The 18006-nt window shown below is 42.9% G+C and overlaps 1 protein-coding gene across 2 annotated transcripts in view; it reads left to right on the forward strand.

The window, feature by feature from the left end:
* The first annotated feature begins 9006 nt into the window (after window positions 1-9006).
* CORO6 (coronin 6) overlaps window positions 9007-18006 on the forward strand; it is a 427480-nt gene continuing 418480 nt past the window's right edge. Inside the window, exon 1 of one of the 2 annotated variants that reach the window (XM_078680034.1) lies at window positions 9007-9405. The gene's annotated coding sequence lies outside the window, so the exon portion shown is untranslated. The remainder of the gene's footprint in view (window positions 9406-18006) is intronic. The other variant, XM_078680035.1, reaches the window with a different exon arrangement.

Consider the following 18006-nt stretch of genomic DNA (forward strand, 5'->3'; position numbering starts at 1 on the left):
CTCCTCGTTCTGGCAGCACTGTGTCGTAAAGGACAATTCTATGGGAAGCTTTTGGAGAAAAAAGACACACAGTGCCCCCCTAAAGATCGAAATGCGAAGAGTCCCGAGGAACCTGTGAAAACATCTGAGACTGGCGACCTGGAGATCGACGATCGCTGGAGAGCAGTCGGGAATTTCTGGTAAGCCGTGACTCGATGCGAGTAACGGGAACGGGCGCAAGGCAAGGATCTAGTGGGAGAGTGAGCCCAAGTGTGGAGGGAACTCAAAACCACACGGGCTGTGTATCTGTACAAGCGTTAATATTGTTTACAAATTGATCAGCATGGCTGCTGAATGGGAAAAGGGAAGAGAGGAGGCTGCAAAAGACATATTTACTGACACAGACACGGGGAAAGGCGACAAGACCAAACAAAGTGCTCAAACCCAACCCAAAGAGAAAGATGAAACCAAAATACTTTTGAATGAGTTGGAAAAATTACGAAAAAAAGAAGTCGCAAAGTGGTGGGAAGTGAAATCCCTTTCTAGATACCTGGATGTGAACAGAATCCCCAGAGGGCTTAGAGTATTAGTAGCACCCACCTATGAGGACCCCGATCCGGCAATGCTGCAAATGTGGGCTGAAAATAGTGCAAAATCATCTGAAAATATGCTCAAAATACTGATCCAATTTGCAGCAAGTGACAGAGTGAAATTGATCACACGGATTGAGGATATATTAAAAGAACTAGACGCAAAAGAGAACAAGGAAGAAATTGCAGAAAGAATGAAAGAAATCCAAACAAGATTAGACAAACATGAAGCAGAAATCAAGGAAAGAAAAGCCATCAAATTTCAGAGGGACAGAAATGATTATTTAAACGGAAGGATCTATACGTTTGCGAGAAAATTTGATCAAATAAGGAAACAACCCCTACAAAACGCACAGGGTAATCAACCCGGGGCCCCTGAACAAAGTGAGAATGAGATAAGCTCAGAATATGACACAGATAATGACAGCAATCAAAGTGCACAAATGCTTGGACCAGCACCAACTCCGGCACAGGAATTTGCTTTTTTACGCCAACAGCGCCTCAGAACATTGCGTCCACGAAGGGCGTCAAATCAAGGAGAAGGGCCAGGCAGGAGCAATCAGAGCCAAAAACAAAAACAACAAGCAGGAGAAGAAAAGACAGGAGGTGGGGGACAACAAGCGCAAAAAGAAGAAAAACAAAAGAAAAAACAACAATACAGATACAACAGACGCCGATGATGGAGACAAACAAAGATAACACAGTCATAAACTTAACAAACATGGAGCTATCGAAGGAAGAATTAGAAATTTTATCATTAGGCTTGACTTTCTGCAGTAACACAAATTTTGATTACACCCAAACAAGGATTGATTTGTTCCTATATGTGAGAAAATTAAAACTGCAAAAATATTTCTACAACGTTAAAACGAGTACTGTGGCTGCAATGCCCAATAATGATATGACCGAAATGCTAAATGTGGAACATATGGACGCACTACAAGACCTTATAGATCTGGAAATGGAAATTGAAAATGGTACTGAAGAAATCACACCGAGTGGGGCGGCCCTTAATTCAGACATCAATATTTGGCAAACGGTGAAAACAGGTTTCAAGCCCAAATCAATATTTGTGCCAATAATGCCAAAAGATGGGTTGGATTTGTTCGCAGAGTATGTGATTAAAGACCTCAAAGAGCTTTCCATTATGAGTACTAAACTACGTTATAAACAAAATGAAGACCACACTAGAAAATACAATGCACTGATGGAGAAAATTAAAGCCAGGTCGGACATCGTGGTGAGATGGTCCGACAAAGGGGGAAACATAGTTCTCTGGCCGCTGGAAATGTATAACACTGAGGCACTGAGTCAACTACAGGACAGGGAGTGTTACATGAGAATCAGTCCTACGTACCTGGTAGGCATTCAAGAAAGGTACCATAACGAACTGTATAAATGGAGAGGCAAAGGCCTAATTAGTAAAAGTGAATTTGAATTCCTAAAGACTGATTACCCGGTCACAGCGCAACTATATCTGATCCCCAAGATACACAAGAATGAAAACATACCACCCGGAAGACCAATAATTTCGGCAATAGGGAGCCTATTCGAGAACACAAGTGTGTTCATTGATCATTTCCTTCAACCAGAGGTCAGAAAATTACCGGCGTACATTAAGGACACAGGAGACTTCCTGAGAAATATCTATGACATAAAGTGGAAAGAGAACTACATTTTTGTGACTCTTGATGTCCAAGCTCTTTACACCAGCATTAGGCATAAGGACGGTCTAAATGCCATAAAACATTTCTTGGGAAAAAGACCTATCAACCAATATGAACACACTAAAATGCTGCTGGAGATGTGTGAGTGGTGCCTTACGAATAACACATTTATATTCGACAAACTGTTTTACAAACAAATCCAAGGTTCGGCGATGGGCACTTGCTTCTCTCCCAGCTATGCGAATCTGCATATGGGCTGGTGGGAGGAGCAGGTGCTACAGAAACTATATGGACAAACAATGAACCACAATGTTGTTATCTATAAACGTTTCATTGATGACATCTTTATTTTGTGGGAGGGGAATGAGGAGAGTGCGAGGAGCTTCACTGAACAGTTGAATGAAAATTCATTGAATCTCAAACTTACCTGTAATGTGAACAAAGAAAGTATACAATTCCTGGATGTAGAATTGTTTATTATGAATGACACAATACAGACACGCACCTACAGAAAGCCCACTGCGGGCAATACAATCCTCCACGCTAACAGTTTCCACCCGACACCTCTAAAACAGTCTATCCCATACGCAGAATGTCTTAGGATGACTCGCAACTGCAGCACCAAGGAAGGGTTAGCTGAAGCAAAAACCAATCTCTTTACGAGATTAAAGCACAGAGGTTACACTGACAAAACATGCAAAACTGCGGAAGTAAAATGTAGCGCCAAAAACAGACGGGAGCTACTATTCCCTGATGTGGAAAAAACTGGACCCAAACAACAGGAAAGGCAACCCCCGAGGCTAATTACGGGTTACAATCGCCACCATGCCAACCTTCGAAAAATACTCAGAAGGCATTGGCCATTGATCCGTAATGACGCAATCATAGGTGATAAAGTGGGTGACAAACCACTGGTATCCTTCAGGAAGGCCCGATCAATGCGTCAACAATTGGTCAACAATGCCCCAGCCATCCAAAAACAGAAAAATTGGTTCCAGTCACAAAAGGGTTTCAAAAAATGTCCTAAATGTAAAGCCTGTACCCATGGGAAAAACACTACGAGTGTCACAGTACCCTTTCGCAAACAACCCTATGCCATCAGGCAACACTTCACATGCAAAACGGAATACGCCGTTTATGTGCTTGTATGTGAATGTGGTAAACAATATGTAGGGTCAACGATACACCAAGTGCATGTAAGAATCTTACAACACCTGAGAGCTATCACCAACAAGGACCCATCCTACCCAGTAGCGAGACATATCCATGAAATGCATGGAGGGGACGCAAAAGGTCTGACATATTTTGTCATTGATAGCATCCCAAGAAATGTAAGAGGCGGCAATCGCAAGCTTGCGTTACGCCGTCTGGAATCCAGATATATCATTCTGTTGAATTCCAAGATCCCCGCAGGGCTAAACGCAGATGAAGCCCTGAGTGTGCACATCTAAATAGCCTACCCCTACTGTACCTTAGTACCTTTTAACTAAGACCCAGATGGCGCCATCATTAAACGATTTCCAATTGCAGTCACATGTAATCCACACCCACTATCCACACCAAACACTTCATATCGTTAGTTAAGTCAATCCCGGTAAAATATGTGTTAATGGTTGAACCACAACACAGCAGGATCTGCCCAAAACTTAACAAATAGGGTGCGCACTAGCGCGGAATCTGTCGCTTATATAGGCTAACGTGAGTATGTGCCCTAAAAATGAGAACGTGAAAGTTAATAATCATACGCTTCACTTACCAGACACACGAGGAGGGACTGGGTAGGCTGTAACATGTTCTGACTCTGCCACCAGGCCAGCAAACCGATCTCCGGTGTTACCGAGCCCCTTTGTAGTTCTCCGCACACAAACCAATCACCGGCCTGGGCAGCGACACACACCCCCCCGTCAATCACGCCCAAGCGCTATGACGTAAACAAACTAATTTAACGTAGGGCGCAACATTGTATACCTTAACCAATGTGGTTAATTAAATCGTTTTAACACGGGATTTTGATGAAATAAAATAACGAAGTAACGTCAGCATATTGTTTAAACATGACGATAATGTTTAGTCAAACATGATTTTATGTATGATGTTTTGTATTAGTAATGTTGCATTCATGGTAGTGGTCACGTAGGCATGTGGGTGTAACTAGAATCACCATGGCGACACTAGAGCCAATTAGAAAATTACAATTATGACTCATGTGATTGTGCAACATGTGTATGTATATATAGCGCAGATTCAATGGGTCTGATGTTAGTGAGCAAGGCGGGAAGAGCCGCCGAAACGCGTCTGAGCAGAAGCTGATGTAAGAAATAAAACCCTTGAACTGAGATACACGGAGTCAGCGCCTCTTTTGATGATGAAAGTTTGGTTGGTGATAATATATATATATATATATATATATATATATATATATATATATATATATATATACGCTCGTTTTCCAGCTCCATGTGAAGCACTCTCAGGCGGGTGCTTGTATGCGGCGGTGGATTCCACAATTTATTATCGCTCCTTTTTCTTTTCTTTAAGGAAATTCAGCACTCGCTGGGGCGTTTGAAGAGCTTTATTTCTCCAGCAACAAGCAACAAACGCGTTTCAACAATCTGCCTTCTTCGGTGTTACTGACACACCGGAAGAGACCATGTTTAAAACCATTTCATTACGTGCAAAACAATTGAAAAGGGACAAGCGCTAATGCTCCAAAATGAGCGCCATTTTGTAATGTCTTATATACATACAATTTTCGTATCACGTCTCAATTCATCATGTATATATTTTATTTTTAACCACAATGTTGCACATTTTTGATAATCACAATCAATTATTGCAGTTGTCATTAATGTGTTGCTCCAAATTCATACTGTAACATATTACCTCAGCACTTGTAGCCGTGTATCGGCCCAAGCAAAAGTGTGACACAGTGGTATATTATTATCTTGCCACGGATCGGCTAAGGTCCCTTACTTTCAACATCTTGTTAACAATGAAGAAGGCAGATCGCCGAACCGCGTTTGTTGCTTGTTGCAGGCGATCTCAGTTGTTGAAATAAAAATTCTAAAGACTTCCCCGAGTGGAGTGCCATCATTCCTATGGACTTTGTGTGAAAATATTCAACGGGATACTGCCTTGATCCCGACGATGGCACCAGCACGATAGTGCTCCCACTGTGACGAGGCAAGTTGCGAGGGATATATATATATATATATATATACAAATATTATAATATGAACTTATGTATCTAAATATTTATTACTTTATTCCTACTGTAAAATAATAAACCTTTGACACTCCCCAATGCACTATCCTGTAGTTCACCCTATACCTCTCTCGATGTATCCTCAACCTCCACTCTCTAACTCATCCCAAACCTCATTCTACTACTATGATCTCCAAAATAACCATTTCTAGACTCCTACCTCCTCTATCCCTCGCTGGATCATCCCAAACCTCATTGTAATACTATGATCTCCTAAACAACCCTTCTAAATTCTTCCCTCACCTATCCCTCCTCTAACTAATTTTACTACTATGATCTCCCTAATCCATTTCTGGAGATTCTTCTCTCCCCCATCTCTCCTTATACTCATCCCAAACCTCATCTTACTGCTATGATCTCCCAATAAACACTTTCTAGACACTTTCCTCTTCTATCCCCTATTATCCTTTTCAATCCAACTAACAAACTCACATGTCTACCGCTCGAATTAACTATAAATTTCATTATACTTATCCACCACTAACCCTTTTTGGGTTCTAGAGTAGCATGCTACTCGCCGAAAAACGCATTGACACCTCATCAGAAGTAGTAAGCGCTCTATAAATTCAATTTCAATAAAAAAGCACAGAGTACTAAGAGAACCATCTATGACCACTACTCTACATTTCTTGTCTCGCAGGGAGCTGTGCCTTTTTTTTTACTCCCGTGGATCTTCCACTGAAAAACAAATCTGTATTTTCGTCCTTTTTTAGGTATTTGTCTGGTCTGAAATTAAGAAGTGCATATGTTATTGTTCTATTTGAGCTTATGATAATTTATTTTAACTGTATTTATAGTATAGTAATGTTATAATCTTGCCACTCTCTAGAGAGGAGCTTCAATTCTCGGGCCCATTCTACCAATGTGAGGATGGCAGAATGGCACTGAATGGCATCTTAAGCGCCAACAAGTGGGCAAGAAATAAATAAGGTGCGTGTATTGGGTACTTAATTGAACTGTCTGGAACTCGCCACTGGCTAATGAAATCTGGCCTTGATGCTAGGCTTTTTGCAATACATTGCAAAGCCTTCCTAAGACTAGTGTCACTGGAAAAGAAGAAATCCCCAAAAGTCCACAGACTTGGGTAGTGCAAAATGTAAACTGACCATTAGGTGCTTCCCGACTGAACGGCACTTGGCGTGATGTTTTTTGTCTGAGGCCTGGCAGCTGGCATTCAGTCCATTTATAGGACTACCCTTCCACACAAATGTTGGAAAATAAAGAAATGAGACACAGAGGAGAAAAGGTATGTGCTCAGGGTCACAAAATGTTGGTCAAGTGAGGAAGCTGATATCAGAACTCAGCTATCTTCGGTCATCAGTTTTATAAGACATTCACCTGCCGCAAAGCAACATCCCACTAAGGGCTTGAGTCGAGGGTAGACATGGGTAGGTGCAGTCTACCCAATATTTTCAGAGGGTAGACACCGTCTATGTTGGGCCCCACAGAAATATGCTGAACTCGCCCTGTTAATTAATTAATTAATTGTGGGTTTCTAAAGCGCTAGAATCAACTCCCGAAGGAGTATCTCTGCACTGTAGACCGCTGGGGAACCCGTCCTGGCTTTCCCTATGAGATGGTCCCTACTGGGTATCTCCAAGGTGAAACCAGGCATCCCCGGCGTATGTGGGGGGCCGTTGTGGAGATGAGGCAAGCTAATGCCCAGAGTTGCCAAGTGTGATCCCTGGTTAGAGTAGGCACCGAGGCGAGAATTATCGAGTCCGCTGACCCTGATCCTCGACCCTGCCGCGTCGGGAATAGAACCCTGGTCCCGGGCCGTCCTCTGCTTCCGGGTCTGCCGCCTCTAACCAGTGAGCCACACCACTATTTTCTGACACCGGTACACTTTCAGTTGCGCTTGCAGTTGTTCTGAGCAACAAGTGCAGGAGGGGAGGGGGGTTATAAAATGCAAACTGGGCCCATAACAAAGCCTGAAGTTCAGGGCCTAATAGGGCTGTGTTTGCTGTAGTGCCCTGGCCAGTAGCTGTTCTGAGCCTCACGCCTAGATACAATGGAGGGGAAACAAAGGCTCACATCTTATCACTTCACAGGTACTTAAGAGAGAAATGCTTTTGACTTTGTTCAGTCCCTGTATGTAAGAGATATATATGCATGCACTGTAAGAATGTCAGATGTGTTGGTCGCCCCTGTATTTATTCAGATAACAATTTAAATGCCACTGTTTTCTTTTCTTTCTTTCATAGAGCTTAACGACTACATTAGTGCTAAAGCGCTGTAAAAGAAATAAAACAAACTAGCGTTTTACATCACACGTACAGATTATACATTAACAATAAATCATATGTGTGTACATCAATATAAAGGGTGTGATACATAAGACAGTGAGGGTTACAAGGGGTGAGTGCAACATGTCCTTCCTACCTCACTGTGCTATATCAGAAGGATTACAATTTATGAACTGCAAGTTACAAAAGGACATCAGTCTTAAAAGCAGTAACCCACTTACCCATTTACATATAATAAAAATCTGTCATCTGCGTGTTACATAATGTACTTTTCAAAAGACATATTAACCCTCAATTCTACTTTGATTCAAAACTAGGACTGGGCAAAACATAGATCTCTTCATTAAATACATTCTTCTCCAAAGTTATTTTACCACTATCATTATTCCCTGAGATTTATCTGGCACACAAAGATCTCTGCAGCAGGTGTCTTATCCCTATAAGATATTTTAAACTACAGATAAAACAACCATTTAAGTAGAATAAATGTACTGCTGCATTTCACCTTTTTGTCAATTTCTTTATGGCAGGGTTAAAACAAAATAAATGTATACGTTGAGACCCAGATTGTGCGCCTGAGTTGTGTCAATATTTTGGCACAACCCCCAATACAAAATCGAATTTGTTTATTTTTGTAATGCACTTAACTGTACTCATGCTAGACCTGCTAAACATATGCAAGGTTTTATGATCTGATGTCACTTTCTGTAAGGTCATGGGTCGTGATGCCACTTCCTGTGATGCCACAAGTGATGTCATACGCAGTGAAGGCACTTCTTGTGATGTCAGCCACGGTGATGTCACACGCATTCTGCCTAACTTGCTGAGTCCCCCACTTCTTTTTTTGAGCCCTGATCCCACGGTTTGTTTTTCTTACAAGGTTTTGACCTTGGTGAATGTGGCTATCCTGCGCCTCGAGGAGCCACCACCAGGTCTGAAACCTACTTTGACTTGGCGGAGAAGCTTTTCAGGGTGTGCATTGGTCACTTCACTGATTCTCTCTGGACTGCAGGAAGCAGGTTCCCAACCAGAGCATCGGTTATGTTTTTCACTTCTGGTAAGCAGGAGTGCGTGCCCATAGCTTTTGGTTTCAATGACGTAGCCAAGGACCGCATGCCCTTCATCAATACAGGGGAAGTGCATTTGACCCACAGATGCCCGTTGTGTTTTATTTCTGCAGACAGGTTCCTGCGTGACACGGCTCTGCCGTATCTGTGCTGAAACGCCCTTCAGCGCCCGCACTGGAGCCCGTGAATAGCCCCTCGATGCTGCATTCCAGCTCGGCGCTCGCGCGGGCTGGGTGTCTCCAAGTTGGGCTCGGTTTTGCGCACATGCGATGACGGGAACGAAGCGTGTTCTGTGTGTCTCCGGCTCTCAGCTGTCGGCGCTTGAGTTATTTGGCCTGCAAAGTTGAAGGCAGCAGCTGTCACTGCAGCACAGCCTCCTCCACGGCTGTTGACACCGGTCCATTTCCGCCAGTGGAGCGGCGCAGAGCGTCTCCTGCAGCCGGGCAGAGCCAGCGCCGCCAGCCGAGCCAGGGAAGGCGCCACCGGACAGCCGAGCCGCGCCACCCCGAGGTGGGGGAGCCCCCCAGGAGGTAGCAGGACCGGAGCCGGCGCCGGGCCACCAGGGAACGAGGCCAGCAGACCCCACGGGAGGTGAGCACCGGGTCGTGATATGTCGGTGAGATAGCTCGGCGGGTTGAGCGCTCTTGATGAAGCGAGGTGTATGCAGATATAGGATCACATGGACAGGACTGGTTCTGCCTTTCATTTTACGTGAAGTCTGTACACGGAATACTATTGATTTGAGTAAAAATGACAGATACTTCGAAGGTATAACACCACTGCTGTAATAGACTGAAACAGACACCCGCCGATGCCTGTCCCCGCTCACCACACACGTGGCCCAGGAATCCGGCAAAGACACGGGGCGCTTTCCTATTATTTATTTTGGAATAACAATTGTTATGTAATCAGACAGGTATCCTTGTGTTTCAGCGAAAAACTTTCTCGACAGCAAATATAGGTACAGACAAGATGATTTTTATGTGGCCGCTATAAATCACTTCAACTAATTAGAATAATTGACTATTAGGGAGCTTGATCAGGGTGTGCCACCGCAGAAGGGAGATTAATAAAGGTTATACGGTAGGTGTCGACCCGCTCTGCATTCCTATACTGAGTTGTGCAGTTGCTATTTCTGCGGTGAGGCATTTCTGCCCCACCCCCCCTCCCAGGGTTACGAAGCGTCTGAATCGGAAAAAGGGGCGTGTTGGCGCTATATACAAACCTCAGGCTAAAACGCACAAAGAGATGAATGAATAAACGGACCTCTAGGTGGATGCATAGAAATGCCGCTGAGGGTGTGCGGGGCGGCCTCCCCCTGGTGCCCCCCCGCCCTTCCCTCGGTCACAGGACCCGCCGGCAGCATGGCATGATACTTCTATATTAGGAAGGTGACCTCGCCGTGTGACTCCGCGCCGGAGGGAGGGAGGCCTGTCTCCCTCTTTAGTTCCTGCAGAAATTTCAGTTTATAGACGTCATTTCTAGCTGGCCTCAGCCCGGGCCCCTTTGCGCCCCTTGCAGGTTCGAAGGGTGTAGAAAGCAATAATGGGGTACGCCCCTCGTTTCATAGCGAGATTGTATGTGGAATGTGTGTGTCATAGAAACGCTGAATTGACCATCATCCGGCGAGAACCTCCTGTGGAGAATTGAATGCTACAGAACCCCCAGCCTCCCTTTCAATGTGATATTATGATATCTGCCTCCTCAGCGTGGCCTCTCTACCTCTCCTTAGAGGCCCTTACTGCTCTGCCTCTTACTGTGATCTCTTCCTGTGGCACCCTTCACTTGTCTGATATCACCCTCTTTAATACTTAAGAGGCCCTCTCCCTCCTGTCTCACACCGTGACCTCTCACCCCTAAGCCACACACTCTATTCTTACACGGTATAATACACCCCTCTCCCTTCAGTTTCATCGTATGACTTCTTACTTCTTAACCCTTCTAATATCTCACTGTGTATTTACAATTTATTCCAAACCAACCCTCTTGTGTCAGGTTAGGGCGCCTTACTCTTGAGATGCCTACTCCAGCCTTACATTGTAGATTGTTTTTCCTGTGTTCAGCCTCTAGTTGTTGTGAATCCGAATGGTTTTTATCAGCGTTTTCCAATATTTCCCAAAATTTTAAAAATTAGTCATCAGTGTTAGCTCTTTTTCACCACGTAAAAAAACCTGGTGTTGTGTTCCGGTGCATAGGAAGAACTGTCTTTTTGTTTCCTTTCTTCTGGTGTTTATTTTCATGATTAATTCTTCCTTTCTTCTTTCCTGCTCCTATTCTTCTTCTTTATATTTTCCGTTACATTTGCTCTCCCAAGCAACTTCTCATTATTTCCCACACTTTCCTGCCTGTCTCATTTTCCAGAGCTTGAACACCTCTTTGCAGCAGTCCAGTTCTGCACTATATACAGGATGCACATGTATGGGGATATCTTTGCACCTATTAAGATTTGATTCTAGATAAAAGTTTATGTGGAAGTTTAATACACCTCCCTGCTGTGCTAATCAGATTTGCCAAAACGCTTTCACTTGCAGGAATAAATCATCTCGGCATTGGCCTCTTGAGTGCCCGTCTTGTTCTTTGTAGGTGCTGTTCTAATACAGCACAGAGATGAGTGAAGAAGAATGTGCTGCCAGAGAGCAGGACGCTCTGCAACTATTTAATGAAAGTAATCCTGACTGTATTACGAAGGAATTACTAGTATTCCAATCACAAATGATTTGGGGAGAAATCTGAACCTTTTGGAGAAATTAAAAAAGAGGGAAATATTGCCCTAGTGGGAGAGTGCATCTCTCAAACAATATGTCCAGGTGGGACGTGTCCCGAGAGGCTCGTGCATCATGATAACACCAACATATGAGAAGCCTCACCCAGATCTCCTTAAAGAATGGGCAGAACAAAATGCACAAAGTTCTATGGGAATGTCCCACATGCTGATAAAATATGCTGAAATAGAACGAGCTGAGGTTGTTGAGAAAATCAAAGAGCTCAATGTTAAACTAGACCAAGATAGCGGTCAAGAAAGAATAAAAAAATTCCAAGGAGAACTTGAAGAACGATCGTATAAGTATGAATTGAGAATTAAGGAAAGAAAAGCCACCATGTTTTTACGCGATCGCTTCGACTACCAGAGAGGGCAAATACACACATTTGCCAAACACTTTGATAATTTGTGACGTCAAGGATACAATACACTAATAAATTGTGCCAAGAACATTCTGGGAGTTAAATCCGCTCTGACACGGGATCCAAAGTTGAAGTGGATGACCCAACAAGAAAAGAAGGTGGAATGGTTGAATTCTCCACATCGGATGGGCTACGCTTTTTACAGGAAGATCAACTCAAGGAATTCAATACGGGAAGAGGGCGAGGAAGACCCAGAGGAGGCGGAAACAAAGGAGGGGTGTCTAAGGGTGAAGAAGGAACACGAGAAGACTCTGCAGAGAGGAGTACGCGCAATGAAAAGAAGAAGATCAAATAAATAATGACAATGCTACGGTCATAGATATAGTCTCTGTCGCTTTGACCAACAAAGACGTAACAACATTGGAGTTGGGACTCTCTTACTGCTGCAAAAATCGTTTTCATTACTCAAGTACCAGAATCAATGTGTATAAATTTACAAGAAAACTCAAATTAACCAAAGCACAATCAGCAGCTGGAATTATTTTTTAAAATTCTATAGTCAGCTCATTACCGTCTTATATTAGGGACACCGCTGACTTTTTAAAGCGAATCTATGATGTTTAGTGGCAGAGTGATAACCCTTGATGTCTCGTCCCTATACACAAGTATACACTACAAAGATGGATTAAGTGCAGTACAACATTTCTTAAGTATGAGACCTTTAGCAATTGCCATGCACAAGAATATGCTTCTAGAAATGATTGAATGGTGCCTTACTAATAACATCTTTATTTTTGGTAAACAATTGTACCAACAACATAGAGGGGCTGCCATGGGCATCTGCTTCGCCCCCAGCTATGCAAATCTTCACATGGGCTGGTGTGTGGAGCAGGTGCTCGCTGGAAAGGACATGGAACATTGGATGCAGCATACCACCTTGTGGCCGAGGTCTATAGATGACCTCTTTGTGTTGCGGCAGGGCACAGAGGGGTAGGTGAAACAGTTTGTGAGGGAGTTAAATGAAAATAACCTCAAATTCACTGCTACAATCAGTCCCACATCTGTAGATTGCCTGAATGTCAATATTTTAATTGGCAAAAATGGTTTGGAAATTACGATAATCAAAAAACCTATTGCAGGAAATACTATCCTCCATGCGAAAAGCTTTCATCCAGCAACCCTTATTAGAAGCATCCCCTTTGGGAAACTGTATAGAGCTAAAAGAACATGCAGTAGCCTAGAGTCCTTTGCCAAAACTGAAAAAGAAATTCTTGAGCGATTCAAACAAAGAGGGTACTCCAATCGTATCTTAAATGCTGCTTGCAAGAGAGCCAGAGAAGTGGATAGAGAAAAGTCGATTTCAATCCCTCTAGAACTAGTGTAAAGAAAAGAGAAACCATTCAGACACATAGGTTTGTAACTAGATACAACCAGGAATATCGGAAAGTGCAACAAGCCATATCTAAACACTGGCATCTTTTGAGGGAGGATCCTATTATTGACTCATTGGTTCCTAAGCGTCCAATGATAAGCTATAGGAAATATAAGTCGATGAGAGATCATTTGGTTAAGAGTGATTTTGACACTAGTACGAGACCTCAAACCTGGCTAACCCAATATGATGGCTTCAGAAAGTGCTTTAAGTGCAAAGTATGTAAAAATGGAGAGAATCATACGTTCATTGAGACGCCCTTTAAAAAAAAATTAAAGATACGGGGTAACCTTACATGCAAATCTAAATTTGTAGTATATATCCTCACATGTCCCTGCAGAAGAACATATGTGGGGAGCACCACATTGCCGGTTCATCAGAGGATATTACAACATATACATGCCATCATTCACAGGGACCGTAAGTTACCCTGTTATCCGTCACTTTGAAAAACAACATCAAGGTGATCCCTCAGTTTTGAAATACAGCTGTGTGGCACAAGTTGCAAAAAGAAAAAGAGGGGGCGACAGAGAGAAAGAACGGCACAAACTAGAAACTTGGTATATCCTAGAATTCGTTATTTTGGAACCCATGGCTCTCAGTATGGATGAAGAACTGTATACCTGTCCTCTCTAATTATTTCCATCAATGCTGATATAACTAGCATTTATTTCTGTGTCTATCCACTCTCATTAAGATATTCTTGAACTGTAATAGACTTGTGTTTCATATGTATCTCCTGTCTTAAAAACCTTATGGATGTGTGTTTTTATAGATGTTTTGTCTCATGGGCCTATGAGAAAACAATACATATAATCTTTAGATTTTAGAAAACAAACAAATCATTTTTGTGGTTGGCCGTGTGCAGTAGCCTATTACTTTGAATTCAAGTATTCTTACTTCATGAAATATTGAACACTTTATCTGTATTACTATTAATTTGGCTAATGAAGAGCTTCCTATCCTCCGTTTGATGGAGAATTTTTTATGGCACTTTGCACTTTATTGAAGTGATTAGAGGGGGGAAATGTGTAGATAGACATCAGGCACTTGCCTAGAAAATTGATTGCTCTTTTCAAACATGATGTGATGATGTGATGATAATGGGTATTACACTCCTGCAATTGTTTTCATGTTTTTACCTGCTTTTTATATGTACAATTCCTAATGAAATAATTTTTTATGGGGCTGACCATTGTTCATAATCTAAATATTTAGAAAGTTGCATTGTTTTAAACTTGAACTGAAATTTAAATGAATGGCCCATTGTAGATATACAGCAGGAGTTTCTTAATGTGCCATATATGTTCTTTTGTGTTTCATATTGAAAAAATGAATTACATGTCTTTGTAAGTGAGTATCATTCCTTTTGTTGGGATATTTTTGGCGTTTTCCTTGCCGGAGGAAGTATTACAAGCAGGTGCCTGAACCCGCACAGCACTCCCCCCTCTGCAAGCTGGACATCTATTCCAGCATTTTTGATGGAATATATATATATATATATATATATATATATATATATATATATATATATATATATATATATATATATATATATATATAATTGGTGCCTTGTCATCACTAACCAGTGTAACACTGTCCTGTTTTTTGTCTCCTTGATAGTTGATAAATGTGGCTGTACTGCCTGATCCAGGCATATTTCTGCTCGGCATAATCATGCCTATGGTATTTTGTGTTTATTTGAAAGCCACCACAAGGTGAGCTGAGAACTGATTTTGACCAATCTTGTTGGCCTTTGTTTATTTCAGAGCAGTATGGGGACTGTGCGAGAGTTGCCCAAGGCTCTTTACATTATTGTTCTATGCAGCAATCATTTTACTAGTTATTATCTGTCTTGGGGAAAAGAATGAGCACGGCTCAAAATGATTCCATTAAACAGGTCACTGTAGTTTGTACTGGTTATATTGTTAAGCACTAGGTGTACTTTCAGTATAGGTTCTAAGCTTCATTTTGACACAGTGGCAATCGGAATGAAAATTGAACTTGATGATTCGGGGTCTGTTTCATGAACGTGTTCTAATGCAGTATGCAGGCTCAGAAGGGGTCCATGCACCTATTTTTGCTCAAATTGTGCTGGCTACAGTACAAACTTGGAGACAGAGCAATGGCTGGCTCTTCATGTTTTTAAGCTGCAATGTCTGCAATCAATACACTAACTCATAGATTTTCTGAGTTAGTGTATTGATTGCAGACTGTACCATAGATTGTACCATAGGCAGCTCAGTTTCAGCAAAAACTGGCGCATGGAACTTTTCTGAGCCTGTTTTTTTGCTGAAGATGTTCATGAAATTATACTTGTCCTGCTGTATGAGTGGGTGACGCTTCTATTGGAAGTTTTTCAGACCACTGCCATATAAATCTCTGAACATCAGTGTTGGGTACAGTGCGGTACAGTACTCCAGATGAGGACGTTCATTCTAGAGGCAATGTGTTCAGTGATCTTTATTGCTACAAAGCTCTGTTCCGCTCTACGTGAAGGAGCATGTCTCTTCTCCTGGACTGAGACCCTGCTCATAGTTCAGCTGTCATTCTGCTGGTTACCATATAGCAATATGCAGTGAATAGGGAGCTGAATCCATATAGGGCGAGCCATGTGCCCAAAGTGAGGGCGGAAGAAGGTCCAGGACGACCTGAGACTTTGCAAATGAGCCTATTGATTGCTTTACCATGGCCCAAAAAGGGTCATAGTGGGAGCATCAGTCACAGAAAAGCGTTAGGGGTAGAGATTGCACTTTTACTGCTTTGATACTAGAGGGCACCGGAGCAGTAAAATTCAGCAAAATCCAATGAGTCTCAGTTTTAAGTGAAAAACAAATATTCCATTTGGTGGTGTTTTATCAGGTAAAATCAGTTTTAATGAAGACCGGAAACCCTAATTGTAAATTACAATTTACTCCAAACTCCAAATTTACTCCAAACTACCCCTCTCTTGTGGGGCATACTTTAGTCTTATATTGTATATTGCAACTTACTACAAACGATCCTTCTCTGCAGTGTCAGCAAGGGCAGCTCCTCCGTTAAGGCGGAGGAGCGTCTCCCCACTGCTTCAAAGCAGTGAAAAGTAAAAATAAATTGATAATAACAGCCATCCATTATTATCATGTTATTTTTTACTATTTTAGTTGCATCTCAGTGCATCCACGCTGATAGGGCGGGGTGGGGGGAGGCGGGAGGAGGAGTGGTGGCTGCAACTAAAGTGCGCATGAAGGTTTGGTTGCCCGTCTCGGCCAGCCAAACCATCATGCGCACTGTGCATGTTCTTCACAGGCTGTATTATACAGCTTTAGTGGAGAACATGCCCAGCCTCCAAGCCTCTGTCTGAGCGCAGAACTACGGTGCTCAGACCAATCACAATGCTGCTTAAGGCAGCATTGTGATTGGTTAAGGGATTCTGGGAGGCTGGGTGCTTCCTATTTAAGAAGACGCGGCAACTGCGACGGCAACCGCGACTTCCAGGTAAGTTTTCTTTTCTTTGTTTATTATTCTTTCCCTCCCCCCCAATCCACTCCCTGACTCCCTCCCCGCCCCCCCCCGGCCCGTTCGGCTGTAGCCGCTACTGAGTTTCAGTGTATGGTTGCTTACTCCTGAGTCCCCTCTAGTCTCTTACTCACGAGCACCAATCAGTCTCCTTTTAGTATGAGGTTGTGACCTCTTGCTTCATAGATCCCCACTCTCTCTTACGGGGAGATTCTTACTTCTGAGAGTCCTTATTTTCGCATATAATGAGCTCGTACTTTTCAGCACCAGTCACATGCTGTTGAGGTTGGGTGTCCATATATTGTTATGCATCGTAACATTTGTATAGTGGGTCATAGCCTGACAAAGCTCTGGAATGCTTCAGGGATGAGTGGTTGGTGGAGTGTGGGTTTATAGAGTTGTCTACGAGGGAAGAATTTGCTGTGGGTGAGGTCGGTGGAGTGCTCCATTGTGTGCAGTAAACTTGTTGCTTCACTTACCAAAAAGAGGTCAACAAAGAACAAAGAGGTCAGAGAGAGAGGACGAGACACTTAACATCTGCTAATCTCTTCAGTGTTTGTGGTTGGAATGCTAGGGTGTGGTTTAGAGAGTTTCCTTTGTTGGACGAATTTCTGGTGGGGAACTTCAAATATGCTGCTACTGTTTCTGCGCTAGAGCATGGTGTGTTAAGGAGAGATGGAAAAGAGGTGGGCAGTGTTTTGCGTACACTTCTAAATTCCAATGGATGGGCGAGTTGGTAGCTCCAAGCAGGTATTTGTTTGGTGGAATGAGGATCTGAAGTCTGGAAGAGGTGGGAAGAGTTATAAATCTTGCATGCTGTACAAAGGACTCCAGTCGTCATGTGATGTTGTAGCTGACTCTATGCCACTAATGCAGTACGGCATAGGGTGGGCCATTTGGAACCAGCCATTCTTTATAGCCTTTTCAAATATCGGGGACATCATGGATGGTTCTGATACTTGAAGTTAGCGAGTTCCAGAGCTTAGCATAGAGAAGGAAGAACGACCAATGTGCAACTTCTCGGAAGGCAGAGTAGCCCGAAGGGAGACCAGTCTGGAACAGAGTATATTTGTTTGGGTGGAGAAAGGTGGGATCAGTGCCGTGGATGGCCTGTGGGTGATGAAGAGTGCCTGAAAGAG

Source organism: Lissotriton helveticus, chromosome 3_1 (genome assembly GCF_964261635.1).
Source record: "Lissotriton helveticus chromosome 3_1, aLisHel1.1, whole genome shotgun sequence".
Taxonomy (NCBI): domain Eukaryota; kingdom Metazoa; phylum Chordata; class Amphibia; order Caudata; family Salamandridae; genus Lissotriton; species Lissotriton helveticus.